Genomic DNA, 20,962 nt, shown 5'->3' with positions numbered 1-20,962 from the left:
CCATGGCAAGGAGCACAGGCTTAAAGCTACAGAGAGCCAAAAAATCATAATCTCCATCTATCCTGTGTGTTTTATATTGGAACTCTCCTTAGTTTAAGAGGAGATATTAAGGAATAATAATAATAATAATAATAATAATAATAATAATAATAATAATGTAAATAGTCACTGTGTGCTCAGTGCCAGGCACTGAGCATCTTTACCAGGCATTCTAAATTCTTTACCTACAGTACCCATGAGGTAGCAATCCTTATTATCCCCACTTCACAGATGAAGATACTGAGGCACAGAAAAGTTAATTACAAAAGATCACACAAATGAGTGGATCCATCGTTATAATTTTGACTATTGATTCTACAACTTGTATTTGTAACCTCTAAACATTAACTATGAATAAGAAAAATATTCATATTAGCTTCTCTTTTCAGTACACCTTATGTGGAGGTGACCTTGTAGCTTCGTATGGTTCTTGTTTTGTTTCAACTTTTATTTTTACTGGCATGTCCTTTTCTGCTTACTTACCAGCTCACCTCCTTTTTCTTGTTTGCCAGCCTTCAGGGAGAAGGTATGGGCTTTCCTGGTCCTGGGAAGGCGGGTGAACTGACATGAACAGACTTCATAGTATAGTCAAGTTCATTAATAGCATCTTCACTGGCAAGTTCATGGGCTCCTCCCTCATGAATAGTAATGTGACCTTCTCATAGAATCAAGGATGTGCATATGATTCTAGGTAATCCTGTTTCTTTATCTTTATTTCCTATTCAGATTATCAAGGTTTAAATTTTATTGCAGGAGTGCAATAAATAAAACTTGCAAAATCTCTGGGAGCATAGAGCTTCTGAGAGTAAAAGTAAAATATTCCTTAAGACTGTCTTAGCACAGCTGATAATTAAGACAGATGCTGATTCTTTCCAAGGGCAGACGCTGCGCCCTGAATACAGTTATGATCAAAACCTGAAACATTTCACATAGCCCACTCATGCTCTGAAGAATGCAGACTAACTTATCAACATTTATAAGCTAGGAAAAAGAAAATAACACTCAGAAGCCTCTAATGAGAGTGTGTACAGTGATCCATCGGTAAATATAGCTTGTGTACAGTGTAATCGTTTGGATTTGGAAGGAAAAAAAAGGATTATTTACAGGCCTTTCTTACAGATGGGGCATGGCTACATGTATTTGCATGCTGTTCAGGCTACAACTTCATTGGGTCCACGTTTTCCTGACAATAGGTATTGAGCCATCTGAAGTCTATAATTAAAATGATAGCAAATTCGTTTAGGAAAAATATATGTACTGTCACATCCACTTGGTGATATCCTTTACTTTGAGAATTATCGGTGGTAAAGATCAATGAGCTAAGACTCAAGCTCATTTTGTTAACCCTCCACCCCACTTTCAAATCTTCTTTAGTGATGATTACGTCCTGTAGCCTCCACATTTTAGCAACTGGAAATCAATGATGTCTCATGTCTCTGTGGGGTGAACAGAGCTGTAGTTCTCTGAAGCCAAAAGATGTCTTCTGAAAGGTGTAAATTCTGGCCCACAAATGGTAGTGGGAAGGTAAGATTGGAGAGGATAGTTTAAATAAAAGTGGGAAGACTTTGTAGGGAAACTGCATCCCAGATGGGAGTGAAGAGAAGGAGAAATGCTTAGTAGTGGAAAGATCTCTGGGTTGGTGGTTCAGGTTTGCTACAATTAGCTGAGAAAATAATACAATTAGCTGAGTGCTGTGAGCGCTCTTAAAAAAGATTGCTAACGAACTTCTCATTTCAGAGGTTTGTCATGAGGATCAAATGGAATGGTATTTTGTGAAGGGGGTATTGAAATATGTTCTCATTAGATTTGGTGTGCATGAGATTGTGCTAAGCACTTCAGGGGAAGAAATATGAATAATATTTGTATTCTCATCTTAAGCTAATTAGGTAGATAAAATAAGCATCTAAACATAAATACAATGAGTAGATCACAAAACCAGTAAATTGTTTTATGTAAGTTAAAGAGTGATTTTTTACCATTTAAGACAGGATGTCTCTAGCAAATTGGCTCTCAAATCTGGTTGTGCATTAGAATTACCTGGGAGCTTTTGAAATATACCCATGCCCAGGCCCCAGTCCAGAGATTTTAATTTAATTAGTCTGGTATGTCCCACTTGCCTCCCCTGCACATTCTCATTAAAAAAAAAAAAGTGACCCTGGGGTTTTTAATATTCAGTACTTCTCAAACAAACCGTAACTTCATCAGAATTACCTAGAGGACTGGTTAAACCTCATTTTGCTGTCCCCTTCTTGAGGTATTCTGATTCACTATATCTGGGGAAGTAGCAAGAATTTATAGTTCTCAGGTCATACGCGTATTGATTGTCTATAGATCATACTTCAGAGCCTGGACATGCATTTGATTTTACTATTAATGCTGTGTATGCAGTCCACATATTTATGTTTTCTGGCTTGAGAAAGCAGAAATCCACCCTTTGGTAAAGCAGTAGAAATAGTTAGTTTCACAGCTGGGAAAAATCAACACCGTGTGGTCAAATGAATGCAATATCACTTGATTGAAGACATAAACTGGCTGACATAAAAATGTCTTCATACAAAGGACGCTTTCTTACAAATATGCTAGTTTGTAAAAAGCTTCTGCACAGCAAAAGAAACCATCAACAAAATATACAACCCACCAAATGGGAGAAGATATTTGCAAACAACGCCTCCAATAAGGGGCTAATATCCAAAATATATAAGGAACTCATACAACTCAACAATAAAAAGGCAAACGATCCAATTAAAAAAATGGGCAGAGGATGTGAACAGAAACTTCTGCCAACAAGATATACAGACGGCCAACAGTATATGAAAAAATACTCAATTTCACTAGCTATCAGAGAAATGCAAATAAAAACCACAATGAGATATCCCCTCACACCAGTTAGAATGGCTTTTATCAACAAGACAAATAATAACAAGTGTTGGAGAGGTTGTGGAGAAAAAGGAACCCTCATACACTGTTGGTGGGAATGCAAAATATACAACCCAGCAATCCCTCTCCTGGGTATCTACCAAAAACTATGAAAACATTTATCCATAAAGATATATGTACTCCAATGTTCCTTGCAGCTTTACTTACAGTGGCCAAGACATGGAAATAACCAAAGAGTCCTTCGATACATGACTGGATAAAGAAGATGTGGTATATATACACAATGGAATACTACTCTGCCATAAGAAAAGATGAAATAGTGCCATTTGCGATAACATGGATTGATCTTGGCATTGTTATGCTAAGCGAAATAAAGCAGACAGAAAAAGTGGAGAACCACATAATTTCACTTATATAAAACTGAAAGCAACAAAGGAATAAGACAAACAAATAAAGGAACAAAAGCTCATAGACACAGACAAGTTTAGTGGTAAGGAGGGAAGGCGGTGGTAGATAAGGGTAAAAGGGGGATCAAATATATGGTGATGGAAGGAGAACTGACTCTGGGTGCTGAGCACACAATGTGATATATAGATGATGTATAATAGAATTGTACACTTGAAACCTATGTAATTTTACTAACTATTGTTACCCCAATAATTTTAATTTAAAAAAATGTGCTAGTTTGACATTATCCTGTAAGATGAGAAGGCATTATTTAGGGGACACCTGGTACGCAAAGCCATGATCAACAAAACATATTTAGAGAGAAAGTTTTAGATTTGGAAGGGAACTCCTATTTCTTTTCTCTGGAAATATCTCCCTAAGCAACAGAATGAATGATTCACCTTTCCAAATCCTTGGGTATCAGAATAGCTAAAGCAACATAGCATAATTTTCAGAAATAGAACCCTATTAAACTTGCACAGCCCAAGTAAGATGTTAGTGAGAAAATGTGCAAAATTGATCATCCTGTGTTTCTTACTTGAAGAAGGGCATTCAAGGTTGATTTCAGTGTTAAAATGTATGAACTATTTATTTCCCAAAGAGTGTAAATCCTAAATGTCCATGCACAGCAGTTATAGGAGACTCTAGGGCTTTCGTCACCTTGAAATTAGGAAAATGGAAAATTTGCCTTGCCGATTTCTTCCTGAGGGTGGCAAGTTGACAGCTGAGGCTTTGTAGATGTGAGGATGGAATAACATCAGTGATTGGGGAGAGCTCACACCGTTTTATTTTATCACCTTTTTTTGTCATAAATATATTTTATGAGTGAAAGACAGGAAGCTTCTGCCAGGACAGTCTTTTTTCTTGTCATGCCCTACCAATCACAGATTGACTGGGGAAAAGGGGATTTTAAACACCTGTTAAAGTCAAAATCCAGGGAAATCTCAGTAGAAAAAAATTAATGTGATAAACTTAGTTTTATACATGCAAAATAAATGCAGCAATGTATACATTTGCTCTTGTATTGCCGTGGAATAGATAAAGCCTAGTAAGATTTTATAGACTTTTGTTTCTCCATTTAGAATCAGACAGGTGGAATCTATAGTATTTCTGGACCTGAATCATATTAATTCAAGGTGACACTGTTTTCAGTAAGAATATTATTAAGGAAGCTTGAAGATAGCTTAATAGGATATAAATGGAGATCATATTATATTATAAAGCAGGCATTGTAATATAGATTGTATAGTATATAATGCTCAAAAAGCCTTTTTTTTAGGATACACCTAAAATAAGACAAAAAGAGGAGTACACAAATTATAAAACAAAGTCTAAAGTGGCATTATAGGTACAGTCATATTTTATCTCTTTATCAAGTTTACAGTGAAAAAGAATTTACAGCAACAAAGTTCTGTTTTTTAAATAGAGACTAAAAAAACACTTATAAAACATTTTTTTCTGGGCTGGATGGGTACTGAGTCAGAGAAGTTGACATAGTGGTAGTACATGTGAAGTTTGGCATTCTCTAGTTGATCTTTATTCAAGGGCACTATTCTCTTTGGAATCTCGTCCCAGATATTCTTGCTCTTGTCCAACATACAGCCTTCTCTTCTTCAATGGCATCATTCTCTTTTTTCTGTGTCCACATTCTCCTTCAATTATTCCCACATGGCTTCAGTGATAACTTTTGTGTTGATGACTCACGAACTCTATATCCCAGGCTTGCGTTAATTTCTTAAGCTCATGTGTATGACTTCTGCCTGGTTGGTGCCCACTTAGCTCTGTTTTGTGGGCCCTTGAATTCAGTCTTCTAACACCCAAAGCTTGTTACAGTTTCTGCATTCCCTATTTTGATTAATGGTGGCATGATTCTTGCCGCTTAAGCCAAAAATTTGATAATCTTAAAGGATTGCCCTCGTTTACCTCCATCGAATGGCCATTAGCTTCTGTTAACATCTACTGAAATGTCTCTGAAAGCTATTACCATTATTATTTCTTTAAAAATGCTAATTTTGTTAAATTTAAAACATATACGAAAGTAAAAAGAAGAAAAGTAACAATCATACATCCTAACTTGTTCCCATTAATATAACCTGCACTGCTACCATCGTGGTCTCACATCATCCTTCACCTGGATTATTCCAGTAGCCTCCTCATTCTCTCTGTTTTACCCTTGTTTCCGTATGGTCTGGTATTTACACAACAGTCAGATTACTTAATATATAAATCAGATCAAATTATTCCTTGCTCAAAATCCTCTCTTAGCTTTTTATCTCATTCAGAGTAAAAACCAAACTGCTTATAAGAGTCTACAGGGCCCTTTTTGACTTTCTCACATTCTTTTCCCTCCTTCCCCAACCCCTTTGGCCTCACCTCCTACCTCCATCCCTTTGGGTCTTTGTGGTCTTCGAAGATGCCGACCATATCTTCCCTTAAGGTCTTTGTCCTTGCTTCCCCTTTTGCCTGGAGTATTCCTTCCCTTAGGTATCTCCATGGCTTGCTCCCTCCCTCCCTTCAAGTCTCTGCTCAAATATTAGCTTATCAAGAGGACTTCTCTGGCCACTATCTGTGACTTCCACCCTAAAGAACTTCATATCCTCCTTACCTGGGGTGAACATATAATTTGTCATCTAAAACAGGGCAATTTTGGGAATGTAAAAGAGCCCCAGTCAGAGAGAAAGTTGGAATAAGAATCCTAAACCAGATTGGCCCTGGCAAACTGGGACATATGGTATAGTTCTCCGTTCTTAGACAAACTTATTTTTTCTTTGTAGCTCATTTTATCACTCTGACTTAGTGCATGCTTTTTCTCTCTCTCTCTCTGCTCTCTCTCTGCTCTCTCTCTCTCTTTCTCTCTTTCTTTCCTTCTTTTCTTCCTTTCTTCTTTCCTTCCTTGTTTCCTTCCTTCCTTCCTTCTTTATTTTATCTATCTATCTATTTATATCTATCTATCTATCTATCTATCTATCTATCTATCTATCTATCTATCTAAAGTCTGTTCTTCCTTGCAAACTCCTTGAAGAAAGGGACTTTGTTTTCTCTGCTGTTGTATATTTAGAAACTTGGACAGTACTTATCACATAATAGGTACTCAATAAAGATTTTTGAATATTATGAATGAATAAATCCATATTCCTAATATCCAGTATTAGTCACTACTAACATCTTGGCATATCAGTTTTCATTTTTGTAAAAACTGTAAACATGCATTCTTAAAATCAGTGCTGGTAAGTGCAAAAAAACCACTAAATCACAACTAGAAATTCCCATTTAGTAAACATTCTGGATATCTTCCATGCAGATAAGTGGAAGGATAGAAGAGAAAAATAGAAGGACTTTAATAAAAATTAAGTCATATTACTGATGATGTTTTTCAAATGAAAGGTATTTTGTTAATTTTACTTGAATTTAACTGTAGAAAAATAAATGAGTAAAATTAATTTTTGGAATTCAAATATTTCTTTACCATAAAGATTTTATTTCTTACATAATCTCTTTGTGGATGGAAAAAGAAATTTTTTTCCCCAAATAACAATTCCCACAGTTATTTAGGACTGGTTTTATATTTAAATTGATTCAGTCTCACTACCAGTCTCTTTATTGTAGAGTTTCTTTATTGTGAAGACCGTTTTATCTGTCAATTTTCTGATATGCTGGATTTAACTGTCAGGCAAACTTTTAAAGAAATGACTACTGTATTATTTGTGTTATATTTTTGGGTTGCACTTTCTACTGAATTTACACATAGTGCTTTCTTATCTTCCGGCATTTAATGTCCCAGCAGAAAGATGGCATCTTTTTCCTTGTGAAGATGATCCACCCCCTTCTCCTTTGTTTGACTAATCCAAAAGTGGGTTTTCCTTTTAAGTTCAAAAACGTCTCTGTGTAGGGCCAGCCCGGTGGCTCAGGCGGTTGGAGCTCCGTGCTTCTAACTCCGAAGGCTGCCGGTTCGATTCCCACATGGGCCAGTGGGCTCTCAACCACAAGGTTGCCAGTTCAATTCCTCGAGTCCCGCAAGGGATGGTGGGCAGTGCCCCCTGCAACTAAGATTGAACACGGCACCTTGAGCTGAGCTGCCTCCCGGATGGCCCAGTTGGTTGGAGTGCGTCCTCTCAACCACAAGGTTGCCGGTTCGACTCCCTCAAGGGATGGTGGGCTGTGCCCCCTGCAACTGGAAAACGGCAACTGGACCTGGAGCTGAGCTGCGCCCTCCACAACTAAGACTGAAAAGACAACAACTTGAAGCTGAACGACACCCTCCACAACTAAGATTGAAAGGACAACAACTTGACTTGGAAAAAAGGCCTGCAAGTGCACACTGTTCCCCAATAAAGTCCTGTTCCCTTTCCCCAATAAAATCTTAAAAAAAAAAAAAAGTCTCTGTGTTTGTTTTAGAGTTGAGGTGTTTTTTTTCCCCCAAAATTTCCTAGAACACAGCGTGCTTTTTTTTTTTTTTAAATTTATCAGCAGACTCAGTTGTTTCTCCATTTCTAAGAAATTTTCTTATACTTTTCTTACATCTTCTGTTTCATTTGCTGAATTTTTTATTAACACATTATTCTTGTGTTGGACCATTTTTGTACTTCATTTCTATTAGCTTTTGACTAATAACTTTATTTTTTTTCTTAGAAGTCACTGTGATTTTTTTTTAAATACCCTTTTCTATGTTAACTAATATGATTTTCAGTAGTGCCTATTCTGTTCCTTGTTTCAGATTTAATTTTCTCATTTCATTCTGTTTTATCAGCTAGTCTTTGGGCTTTTTTTCTCTTTGATTTGATATTCTTAAGTTGTTTTATGGTATAAATCAATTAATTGAAAATTTTTTTCATTCTTTGAGTTATGTTTTTGTTATAGCTTGCTTTCTTTTTCTGGCTTTTGCATGCATATTCTTTGCTGTAATGTGTTTGTATAATGTCTATGCCATTTCTTCATATGTTGCTAAAGCATGGGTGTCTCTGATTCGACGTCCATTTACTCTGATATGGTACAGGTGATTTGATCCTTCTCCCAGAACTGCTTCCTTGAAAGCAATTCTTTTTATTATTGTTGTTTTCCTCTCCAAGCTATAGTGAAAGGGATGTATTTCATTATCCCCATTTTTCTGTCATCTGAAGAAATGGCAAGGAAAGGAGAGAACCCAGCATTCTTAGACTATGCGGATTCCGCTCTTTTTCCTAGAAGAGTGTTAAAGGCCACGTAACAGAGTTAATCTTGCTTACGTGGTGGGGGGTGTCCCATACTAGAGGTTTTGGGTCAGTTATACAATTTAATGTATAGACTTGGAGCCTTCAATTCCAAAGTTAGCAAGCACCATTTCTAAGCTTCCCAGTTTCATTTGTTTCTCCTCAGCAGTGGTTTCCATTGTATCTTAAAATGAACCAGGTAAAGATATTCATTCTGCTCTCTTCTTTCTAAATTTGTGGGTTCAGGGAAGACATTCTATTCCCTTCTATGTTTGTTTTGCTCTAGTTAATGTGAAACTTCTTGCAGGAAGCTGCTGTCATGTTTTCTTTTTGCCTCTGTGCCTCCACAAATTATTTTCCCTATGTCTGGAGTGTTCTTTCTCTTCTCTCTGTCTTCTTTTCATTCCATTTTCTGTCCTGTGAACTTTTACTTATCTTTAAAGACACAGCTCAAATGCAACAATTTCCTTGAAATTTAAATACTTTTTCTGCATTCCCATGGAGTTAATATGTGGATTTTATCACATTGCTGTGATAATTTGTTTGCATATTTTTTTCCATACTAAATTCTGATCTCTCTGTCCCTATGAAAATATACTTAATAATTGCTTGTGGAGTAGCTCTTCTGTCACAACAACCTTGAATAAATATTTTTTTTTGTGTACATCTGGGTGAGGTAGACCCAAATCTCTAAAAATAAAGAGGTTCTTAGAGAATATACTTTACATTACCCCTGCCTTGTCTCTTAGGATGATGGTCACTTTCTCAAGAGGCATTTACAGGACACTTGAAGTAATACCACCTTATACCAGAATCTTCAGGGCAAATATCTGTGATTTGCTTGACTTGGCTATGGTGCTTGCTCACTAATCACTGTGAGAAAATGCTTCTAGAGAAGGAAGGAATCCTGTGTCTCCTTGATGCAAGCTACCCTACAATGTGTGAAATTTATACTTCCATTTTTTTTCCTTTCTATTAATAACAAAATTACGTATTTCTATCCTTTTTTCCCTGAAATTGCTTATTGAGATCTTTCTCAAACAACTTCAGTTAAAAAGAAGATACAAACAACCACTGAAATTATTTCCTTCAGCTCATTTTGGCTATCAGAGAAGAATGTACATTAAAAAAATACAATTAAATAGAGATCCTCAGGAAGTGGAATGAAGTAATGCTCAACTTAGAGTAAAGGCCATTTTTAAAGAAAAACAGCCATTTCCATCACCCTGAATGTGTAATGTCAGACCATAAAAGACACCAACCACCTGAACTTATCACAAATGGGTAATTAGTATAAAGGTTCTTCCTTTCAATTTAAAAGTTCTTGTACTCCGATGACATTATTTAATGATTGTCTATCAAATGACAAAAGTGAGCTTCATTTAAAACATCTCACCTGGATCGACACCAGGAGACACTATTGTGACATACAATTATATATAAACTAAAATTTTATGATTATATAAACATAACATCAATAAAAAGCTGACTTATTTTTTTACTTACATAAAAGGACTGGATCAAGAACACACATCAGCATAAAATTATATTTCCCATAGTAAAATGAATTAGAACTGTATCTGTTATCTTCATATGATTAATATAGTAAAAATCAGCCTAAGGGTTTGAGTTATAAATTTTGATTGCTATGTGTATTAGACTAGTGACCACCAAACTTGATTCAAGTCCTCATATCTTTTGGGTTATGGAGACAGCCTAACATCAAAGTGGATAAATATTTTGATTAAGACATTTACTCCACCTAATGATATTTGGAGCTCTTTTTTCCGAATAGTATAAACAATATGTGAGACTCTTATCTTTTCTCATAATGTGTGTCTTAAGTGATCCACCTAACAATATAACTCACTTGTTTTAGACATCAGTTTGAGCTAACTTTAGGATAAAACTAAGCAAGACTGATACATTGTTTCACTTCTTTGTTGTGCTTTGGGTATCAAATCATGTGCTGCCTGATATCCAACCCACTATTTACATTGAAAACTTTAGGATCCATGAAGATTCATCAGTAGCTCTTATTTTTTTAGAATTTCCTCATCATAGTCTTAGAGTATTATTTACAGCAGTAGTTTCCGCTGACTAATATCTTTGCCATTAGTAAGATATATTATGAAGATAAACTTGCAAGTCTTTAAGTAGTATATATTGGTTGTATAGTAAAATGACATCTGGTGTCATTCAAGTGAATTTCCATTCGGAGATCTGAATTTTAAACATTTATCAATTCACCTTATTAGCTTAGGACTATTTCTGTCTTTTAGTAAAAGGGTCCTATGCTCTTTTACATTGTTTGTACTAAATGTACTAAACAGTTTTTGGCTTGTAGGTTAACCATTTTTAGAATTAAAACACAAAGAATAATATTTTACTTAGAAACCATTTGGAACTAAAGAAACGAGCTGGACCTTAAAAAACACGGTTTCTTTAATCCCCGGCACGGTGCTTCCATAGGGATGTCATGTTACTCATCCTGACTGTCATTTGCTGCTCGAGTCTGATTTATATATCTGTGGCAGTTGGGCATGTTTCCACTGCCGCCGTGAATAATGAAAGGTTCGAACATTTAGCCAATAGCATCAAGCTGTTTGGTTATATAAGCAAGGGTAAAAGAGACTTTGAAACAAATAAGGCTTTTTTTATTATCACATTAAATATGTATGTTAGCAAATATCTCAAGGTTTTACAATGTACATACACAAGGCCCTGAAGATGTCTCTTTATATAGTACAAAACCTCGTAAATGGTTCATCTGACCAAAGCACATCCATCTTCCCTTTGTGGTTCAGGGAGAGAACAGAGCGTAAGGTCGTGTATAATGCAAATGGTTCTTTCCTCAAGGCGTTGTTCTCTGATATAGTTCACCTTAATGGCTACTGTCATTTATGTAGTCACTGTACTTTCTTTGATGGATCGTGATGACACTGAGAGATGCTCTAAGAAGGATGAGGACATTAAGGCAAAGCAGTTTAACAAATGTAGAAACTTCCATCCATCACAGAAGTGGTGCTGGATTCAGGCTTTGTCTATGTGCTTAGACCAATCTACATGTTTCGATTAACGTGTTCAGTGAAATTCATCCTCATCCCAGCAGAGTAAAACAGAAAAGGCCCTTTTGGAAAAAGTCCAGAAAGATTGCTTTGTTTGTGTGTTTAGACAGAGCTTTGTCTTACCAAGGATATCAAGCACTGTTCTCATTTCCTTCTAGCACTCTTGGCATGAGAATGTTTTAAAGCTATTGTATTTTATAATTTGATTCAACAACTGTTCAATAATGCTACTTTTAATTAGGTTTAAATTACGAATTTTAGTAATAGATAATGGGAATTGGTAAAAAAGTGTCATAAATTGAAGTATGTCCCAATGTTACCTGCTACTACTCATTACAAAATCAAAACCACCTGAAACAGGACAATGTCCATTTGTGTGATTTAGCTAAATTGTGAGAAGTCTTGATAAATAAATAAATAAGTAAATAAATAAAGGCCCTCACTTTTTCTTGAAAGCTGGGCTGATTTGTCCCTATATCTGTGATGAACCTAATTCTATGATTATTCATAGATGGGGGTAAAGCAAGAATATAGAGCTGGAAAAAGAAAAAGAAATAATAATCTTTTTCTATATCTATAAGAAAACATACAAAAGGAAGTGTTTATCTAAATAATGTCTGATGACCAACTTGACTGATTAATTACTCCCTTCCTGTGCCTCTGTCCAGCAAATTAATTGGCTAAACTTGAAGCGTTGTTTTCCTCCACAAACATGGTCTATAAGAAAGTTAACACTGGAGGGAAAAAAGTTGTCAATATGATCTATTTTTTAATACTTTAATATACACATATATACATTTATAAACAACATATAGAATTGTTTTGCCTATGTTTTGAATGTAAAAAAAGGGCATACATTTTTGCATCAATATTTTTTAAAGATAGATCTATCTATCTATCTATCTATCTATCTATCTATCTATCTATCTATCTATCATCTATCTGTCTGTTACTTTATTCTTTCTTAAAGAGTTCAAAAAAATCCCTCAGTACTTCTTTTCTGGAAACTGAGGTGCCAAAATTCCTATCTCATTCTAACAGTAATTTTTTCATTATCTATACAATCTAAAACAATTTCTAAATTCAGTTAATTCATTAGAGAAAACAGTCAGATTGGTTGGAAGAAGGAGAGAGAAAGCTGTAGCAGGCCTTGACATTCTGTACTCAGTGCCAGCCTGACCCCTGCCTGTGCCCACTTGTCTAGGACTTTGAATTTCCTTGTTCTCCTTGCCTCCTGTTTGGGCTCCATAATGCAACATCTGTTATCACCTACTCTGTTCTTTTCCTTTCTTCTTTGGCAGTTTATTTTAGACTTGCTTTAGCCTCATCACCGTGGCAAGTTACTCTTCTTCTGATTCTGTGCCTTAATTTGGGACTCAAGGAGAGGCTCAGGGGTTCCAGGTCCTCCTCTGACCCATCCATTCCCACCCCTCTGCCTTTTGAGTTCTTACCTCTGAGTGTAAATACCAGTCCCTTAGGGTCATGCAATAATTGCCAGCAAAGTAATTTGGATTCAGGTAGCCTCATGTTTCTCTCTTTCTTATCAATTTCGCAATGTAAGACAACTTTATGTGAACATTTTTGAGTGTGAAAACCAAACTGAGAGAAAGAAAGAAGCAGATGACCCAAATTAGATGTGCGTAAAACACCTAACACAGTGCTTGTCACATAGAAAGCTCTTAAGAAATGGGAGTTCTTATGGGGATCTAAATATGATTAAATGGTATCATTGATTTCCAAGTTTTATTTATTTTTATATTTCCAGCATGGATTTAGGCTGATTAAACAAATAAACAAACAAACAAATGACCAGGAAATTTGTTTAGGCTAATGAAGAACAGGGAACTGCTTATGACTCACTGGTCTTTCTTCCCTTATTATTGGAGGCAAACAGGACGCCTGAGAGCAATGCAACACTAAGTCCAAGAGGAAAGGGGTGAGAGGCAGGGCAGGAATGGGAAAGGAAGCTGACTTCATCTCTGCAAATACATAACAGGTCCCATGGCAGTCATTGATGGCAGCTGGTGTTTTGAGAAGCAAAAAGACTGCTTGGGGAAAATAATTATGTAAAGAAAATTTGTTCTTGATTTTTTTTTCTAAAAAATGTGTGAGGGGTAGAAAACACACTGTAGATATAATATATTTAACTCATATTCTATGATTTATTCTTTAAAGAACAAATATCATCTGGGACCAAGTATAAAAAGATGAATTTATTTCCATTACTATCACAAGATTTTGTTATAATTGCATTCTTTCCAAGTGACCTTTAAGCTATGATAATGTTTGAAGTTGGCTTTCCCAATGGATGAATTGCAATTATAAGGTGATAGTTGTAATAGCTTAGGTCACAGGTGGAATAATTGAATATTATTAACAATGGCATTTGATTATGTTTCTTCATTTTTTCTGATGATATGTCAGGTTCCTCATGAAATCAAAGACCATGGAGATTCATTATTACTAGGGTTGATAGTATTGCAATTTTATAACCACCTAATAAATTAGCATTTAATGCTGAGAGATTTCATCTTAAACTCAGAAGGTTGCTTTTGTTTTAAAGAAGATTTTTGCAAAGAGAAGCAAAAAAAAAAAAAAAAATCAGAAAATGCAGGAGATAAAAAGTCTTGTCCAAGCAAATGGATCTTGGATCTTTGTAATTATTTGGATTATCAGAATATCATTCTATGGTAAAAAGGAAAAATAAGGGATTACATGTCAAAAATCACTGAGCCAAAATTCTCTTGACTTCACCAATTTTGTACTTCTCTGTTTCCAGATTTTTCACATAGTTCTCTCTCCATCCTGGTTATCCTTGTTCTTTTCTAGCTCATTTCCACACTAAAAGAAGTCATAAATATAATGTTCTATACAGAGTCAGAATTCTCTCACAAATGCAGATTTATATGAATGTCAAAGGAAAACATATTTATCACATTTTTCTAATTTGAGTCAATGATTATTTTATTAGGTCAGATATTTGGGTTAGGACCTTCACAGCCTCTTTTTAAAAACAATATTCATTAAATTAGCATGTTGACATAATATTATTGGATTCCAGATTTTGGCTTTTATCAACTAATATATATAGATGTATGTATGTGTGTATATATATATATATATATATTTTTTTTTTTCTTTTGTGGGCGGGGTGGGAGAATCATTTTCTATTTAAAATGAAAGGAACATGTGAATCAGGTCAAATGGCTAGTGTGTGTGTATGTGTGTGTGCATGAGTGTGTGTGTGTGTGTGTTTGTACTACTGCTTTCATTTTCCTTCAGAAAAAAAAGGAAAAAAATTAGTGCCATAAAATATGTGGATGAATATATAATGTGACATTTTACATTTTATTTATTGACATTTAGTCCTCTGAAAAGTCTGCTAATTTGTTATTAAATGAAAAATGGGCTGTTTCCAAAATAGCCACAACATTGTAATGCACTGATGTGTCTTCATGCTTGTCTTATCAACAGTAAGATATTAGGAGGATTTATACTGCATATGAAACGTCAGCTATGGTGTTCTGATGTCTCAATGAATGTTTACTACTCCAATCATTATTCAGTGGTTGCTTTAAGGTTAGGATTACATCTTTAACATCACTGGAAAAATTTAGACAAAAACTTGACAAATTTGATAGTAACTCCTTATGGTTCTTTTGGGGTTGTAGGGTTTGGTTTATTTGCATACTTGTCTAATGGTTCACATTAAGAAATTTGTGGCAGATAGATTTACTGCTACTATTAGTTTGACCACTGTATTCAAACCAATTATGTTGCTTTTAAAATGAATTTTAAAAGAGAGTATAAAGTTAGCTCTGTTTATAGCTATATGAAGGCACATTTTCAAATATGATGTTGTTTGAACTTGAGTGACTAAAACCAAATAAAGTTGGAGGTGATTCTGAAGTAAAGCATAAGAGGTGACATGAGTGGCTAAGTTGCCTACTTGTAGGTGTCACAAAAGGATTTATCCTCACATCAGAGGGCATTTTTGAAACAGTGAAGACTGGGGCTGTATGACCAGAATATGGTCACCCTGGTTGTGAGAATATTGTTTTCATAGTCACTTTTAAATATCTATAGTCCAACAGATAGTTGTACCAAGACATGTAAGGCATTAAAATGTTTCAAATTTTTAAAAACATTTTTCATTTTAAATCCCAATTCTTAACAATTTCGGGAGAAAGAGAGAAAAAGATTGGCAAGTGGAAGGAGTCACACAATTCAAATATTGGTTATTCATACGATGTTTCAAGTACACAGAGAGTTTTTCTGGAAATGAACATTGTAGTATGAATCTTCCCTCAGGGTGGTAAACTAATAGATCTATTTGAAACAAAAATATTTTTAACATTTTGCCAAAATTGCTGTTACTTATCTATCTGTATACCTACCTACCGACCTATCTACTTACTTATCTATCATTTGTTGCTGAACCATTAACCATTTGGATGTAAGTTGCAGACATTATGACACTTCACCCATAAATACTTCAGCATCCATCTTAACGTACCATAATGCCACTGTCACCCCTAAGATGATCAATAGAAATTCAATAATATAATTTGTTATACATTTATATTCAATTTTCTGCAAAGGTCCCCAGAATGTCTTTTAGAGTGGAAACAAATGTTTTGATGTAATATTTTGTTAAGTGAATCAAGTTCTCATATAAACATGTCATAATTATGTTTTCTCGAAATAGTCACTGGCTGTTAAATAGGCTTGGGTTTCCATGGCCCCAAACCTCCAACTGTATCCACTAGAGTAATTGCTAAAATGAGAAATGCTAACTGCCAAGACCAAGGAATGTTAATCAGCAACCAGCTTGACTATGATTTCCAAGGTGCTAATCACTTGGAAAAATTGCCTCTCATTGGCTCAGTCTATAGGATAATTACTAATTGAAAAGCAGCTAGAATAGCAAGAAGGTGTATTAGCATGTTAATAGGTCTTTGTGCCCAAAGGCTTTGGATTATAAATTATGAAGACTGCATTAGCCAGACGGACAGGACTAATTAGCATGCTGGTACTACCTGGCATCCTATGGTGGTTAAAGGTAAATAAAGTGACTGTAACCATTTAGGCACAGCTTGTTTGTCATTAAATTGCTCACTTTTGGTAGTCAGGAATAGGGTTTTATCCTGCATGTAGAGCACTGAGAGTCAGTAATTCTCGATAACTAATAACTAGCAAGGCATTTTGCCTTTTTGTACCTTGGCTAAGATCAATCTTCATGTGCTTCAGTTTCCCCCACCTCTAAGTAATGAAATGGGCAACCCATTTAATCTCTTCATGCCTCTGTTTCATCATCTGTAATATAAGGTTGAACTAGAAATTCTCTGAGATCCTTTCCCAATTTGAGATTTTATGGGGCGGTGTAGATTCATGCCCAGTAACAGATCTGGAGTGGGAGGAGAAGTAGGCTAAAAGCAAATGTGTTTCACTGAAGGCACCTGGAACCAATATTTCCAAATGAAAACAACGTATGAACAAATATAGTGGGGATGATTTTATATTTCCTAAGTCATACAGGCTGCCTCTTTGGCCTCCTGGGTGGTTATCCTTCCCAGGTAAGTAGATGATTGTTTTGTTTTTCTATCCTGGAACTGTCACTTTTTACCAAGGTGCTGTGGGAATCCTTGGGAAGAGAGAGAGATTCCCATCTTAGCTCATCTGAGAGCTCAATAGGAAGAAGTGACGTTACCTTCAAAATGCTCTATGTCAGTGGTTTCAGTTGTACTAAGGTAACGCTATTTAACAGAGTAAAATTTTTCTGCAGTTGTGACTTGAAGAGTCCACTTTAGTGCGTGTCATAAGTCAATGAATGTGTGGCTTTGATCAGAGCTATTTCTATTATTGACTATAACGATAATAACTAACATTTAATGAATACTTACTATTTGACGGGGATAGGACTAAGTGCTTTACAAGGATTATTAGCATATTATAGTTAATCCTCACAAAACACCATGGCGTTGGACACTTAATAGCCTCATGAAGAGCTTAGGAATTTAGGCCACCCAACTAAGTTAAAGGGTGGAGCTGAAATTTAAACGTAGGGCACATCAGAGTGTTTGCTGTGGTTCCTGATGCTATGTCTAAGGTTACGGAAGGCTTGAAATCTCTGCTTAGCAACACCTACAACTCCATGTCTCCTAAGAGAGACCTGAAAGTTTCAGAAAATCCTGGAAGCTTTCCTTTGTCTTCCCTGCTTGTTATTCCTCCAGTTGCCTGCATCATACGCCTCAGTAGCTTCTTAACTTTCCAGGCAGGGTAGTTGGCAGTTTTGTTGTAGAAGGGCTTTAAGAATTGAGGGCAGCAGGGTGGCTGTCAAGGTCCATTCTAGTTCTGAGTGCCTGCAACTCACCTACAACTCATAGCATACATTTAGGTTGTGGTTAGTGCTTTAGTGCTAGCACTTAGCCTCATCTCAGTGTGATGTCCCTAACCTGTCACGTTGATGTTCAACAGTTAATAGGTGGCATTGATAAAGCATGTTGAAAAACCAAGTGTGTTGGTATGTTAATTTCTGTAGCAGGTCCATGGTTCGCTGGCACAATGAGATAAAAGACACCACTGCTTATGACCTTGGTCAATAGTGCAGTGTCATATTCCTGCCATGTTTTGTTGGCTCCCTAAAGTAACTTTCTCTCCTCTTTGTGTAGCAATGGCACTCAAATAGCAGAATTCAGTTACAACTTTCAGTTTTATTTGAAAGACTTTCTCTTCTCAATATAAATTTATTTAATCACATAAAAGAATGGGGGGATTTGAGGGTTCTATTTAAATAGCTATTTTCATATTAGTGGTCTGTCCGTAAAATACATCGTACTTTGCTGGTCATCTCAGTCGAAGAACCCTGGATCCATTCCCCAAAGTGGCTCTGATTCCACTGCTGTGTAAAACCCATATATAACACCCTGGTATATTAGTCATTTCTGGCTACTATCACAGGAGACTGGGTGGCTTAAAGAACACAAATTTATTTCTCATAGTTCTTGAGGCTGAGAAGCCCAAGACCGAGGTGCTGGCAGCTCTGGTATGTAGTGAGATCCTGCTTTCTGGTTTGCAGAATGGCTATATGCTTGTAAGCTCACCTGGCGAGGAACAGAAAGAGAGGAAGCAAGCTGTCTTGTGTCTCCTCTGAAAGGGTGCTAATCCCATTATGAGGACTCTACCCTCTGACATAATTACCTCCCAAAGGCCCCGTCTCTTAATACCTTCCCATTGGGGATTAGGGTTTCAACATACAATTTGGAGAGACTTACACATGCAATTCATCACACGTTGGTAATAATTATTAGTAATAATAATGGTAACTAACATTTATCAATTATCTCCTATGTTCCAGGCCCTGGGCCAAATAAATATTTGACAAGTATCTCCATATTCAAATAATCTAATGAGATAAATGCTATTAAGTTTTAAAACTTCCTTGTAAAAAAAAATTATCAGCCACTTGGCCTGCGGGGTCAGAGGAGGATGTGGCAAAGCCAGGAGGAGGCCACCCTGGCCAAGTCCGGGTGTCCCCTTCTCCCGCCTTCACTCCACCCTACTCAGTCCTGGGCTCTGGCCCATCATAGGGGTAAGAAGTGGGGTGTCCTTCCAGGCCAGTCTGGCCCGCAAGAAATGCACAATTGCGAGGTTGTGCCAGCCGATCCCTCCCAGCAGGCTGGAGGCCGGAGACAGCGAGGCGGGAGGATGTCCCAGGAACCCCAGCTGTGGCCAGAATTTTGGGGTGCCCCCCAAACATGGGCAGGGGGAGAGCCCCAAGTCCCCACAGCGGGTCCTCCCTTCAAGTGATAGATTTTTCTGAAGGAAGCTCCAGAACCTGTTGTCAGTCTCCAGGAACGTTATAACAATCTACATATGAAAAAGTCCCAGAAAAGAATCCTTTTATATTGCATATACTCCGAGGAGTGGATGAAGAAATTGATAAGGAATTGGAAGGAATCACATTAAACATTGCTGGTAACAACTGGTTGGAAGAGTAACAGGTGAAGATTTTTGGCTTCTTTCCAGAATTTTAGAGAAGAATCCATATATCAATGAAACAATACAATTTCATTTACTTAAACCTTATGTTTAATGATATTGGGCCTGAAGGTGGAGAATTGATTGCTAAAGCACTGCATAAGAATTCAATGCTGAAATACCTAAGAATGACTGGAAACAAGATTGAAAATAAAGGTGGAATGTTTTTTACTGCCATGCTACAAATTAATTCATCCTTAGAGAAGTTATCTCTGAATGACTGCCATCTGGGAATGCAAAGTGTGATAGCATTTGCTACAGTCCTAACTCAAAACGAAACAATCAAAGGAATAAACCTAAACTGACCTATACTGTACAGTGAACAGGAAGAGCCCACTGTTCACCTAGGTCACAGGTTAAAAGAAAATCACTGTTTTGTTGAACTACACATGTGTAAGCATGATCTAAGAAACTGTGGTATAAGTTCTGTGATCTGAACAAATGTATCCGAACAAAAGCTGCAATAACATAATCTGACGGAATGGTGTTTTGAGCTGATGTACTAAAAGGTAATACTACCCTAGAAGTAATAGATCTTTCTGTTAACAAAATGAAAAAGGCAGGAGCACAATATCTCTAAAACTCTTGCTTCCCAGTACAAGAGTCTTCAAGCGTTGTCAGTAGTCAGCACCAACATACAGGGAGAAGGACTTATTACCCTTTCACAATCAATGAAAACAAATCCCACACTTGCTGCATTTGAGGAAATAGCTACATTTGGGGAATCAAGTTTGATGAGGCCACTTGTGTGGCGTATTCAGACTTAATTCCCACGGGTTGTCTAACCCCAGACAATACAGATGTGGAGCCATTTGTGAGGGATGAATGGGGGTATCTGATGGATGGGGGTATCTTGCGGAAGTCTCCAACGGCCTTAAAAAGCACCATTACTGGACACCAACTTATGGAGAAGATTGTAGCCACTCAGCTAATGCAGGTGTTAGTCTTGTACCAGTAGGTTGACATCTATAAAAAACAAGCTGTTAAATAATTTTCACGTATTTGTCTTATTACATTCACAGATTAATATTTTATTGCCTATTAAATTTTTCTTTCATAAATAAGAACAAGTTACTTTTGTCAAATGTGTAAAAGATATGACTATATTAAACTTTGTATAACTGCCCATTATGAAAAAAATTATTAAAGCAATTAATATATATGTTGAACAGTAAAGAACTTTAAATGAAAAGCAACTTTGCTTGCTATTTCTCGCTACTCCAAATTTCACTCCTTCTCCCCAGAGGAAACCTCGTTTTTTAAAAATAATTACAATTTTTTTAATTGAAAAACAATTGCCATACA

General features: G+C 36.3%; 1 pseudogene; it reads left to right on the top strand.

Moving 5' to 3' along the window:
• The window catches only part of LOC117023210 (leucine-rich repeat-containing protein 34-like), a 44,261-nt pseudogene extending 23,641 nt beyond the window's left edge, over positions 1–20,620 (top strand).
• The last annotated feature ends 342 nt before the right edge of the window (positions 20,621–20,962 follow it).

This window comes from Rhinolophus ferrumequinum, chromosome 6 (assembly GCF_004115265.2).
Source record: "Rhinolophus ferrumequinum isolate MPI-CBG mRhiFer1 chromosome 6, mRhiFer1_v1.p, whole genome shotgun sequence".
Classification (NCBI taxonomy): domain Eukaryota; kingdom Metazoa; phylum Chordata; class Mammalia; order Chiroptera; family Rhinolophidae; genus Rhinolophus; species Rhinolophus ferrumequinum.
Note: the sequence above shows the minus strand (reverse complement) of the source record. Positions and strands in the feature narration are given on the sequence as shown.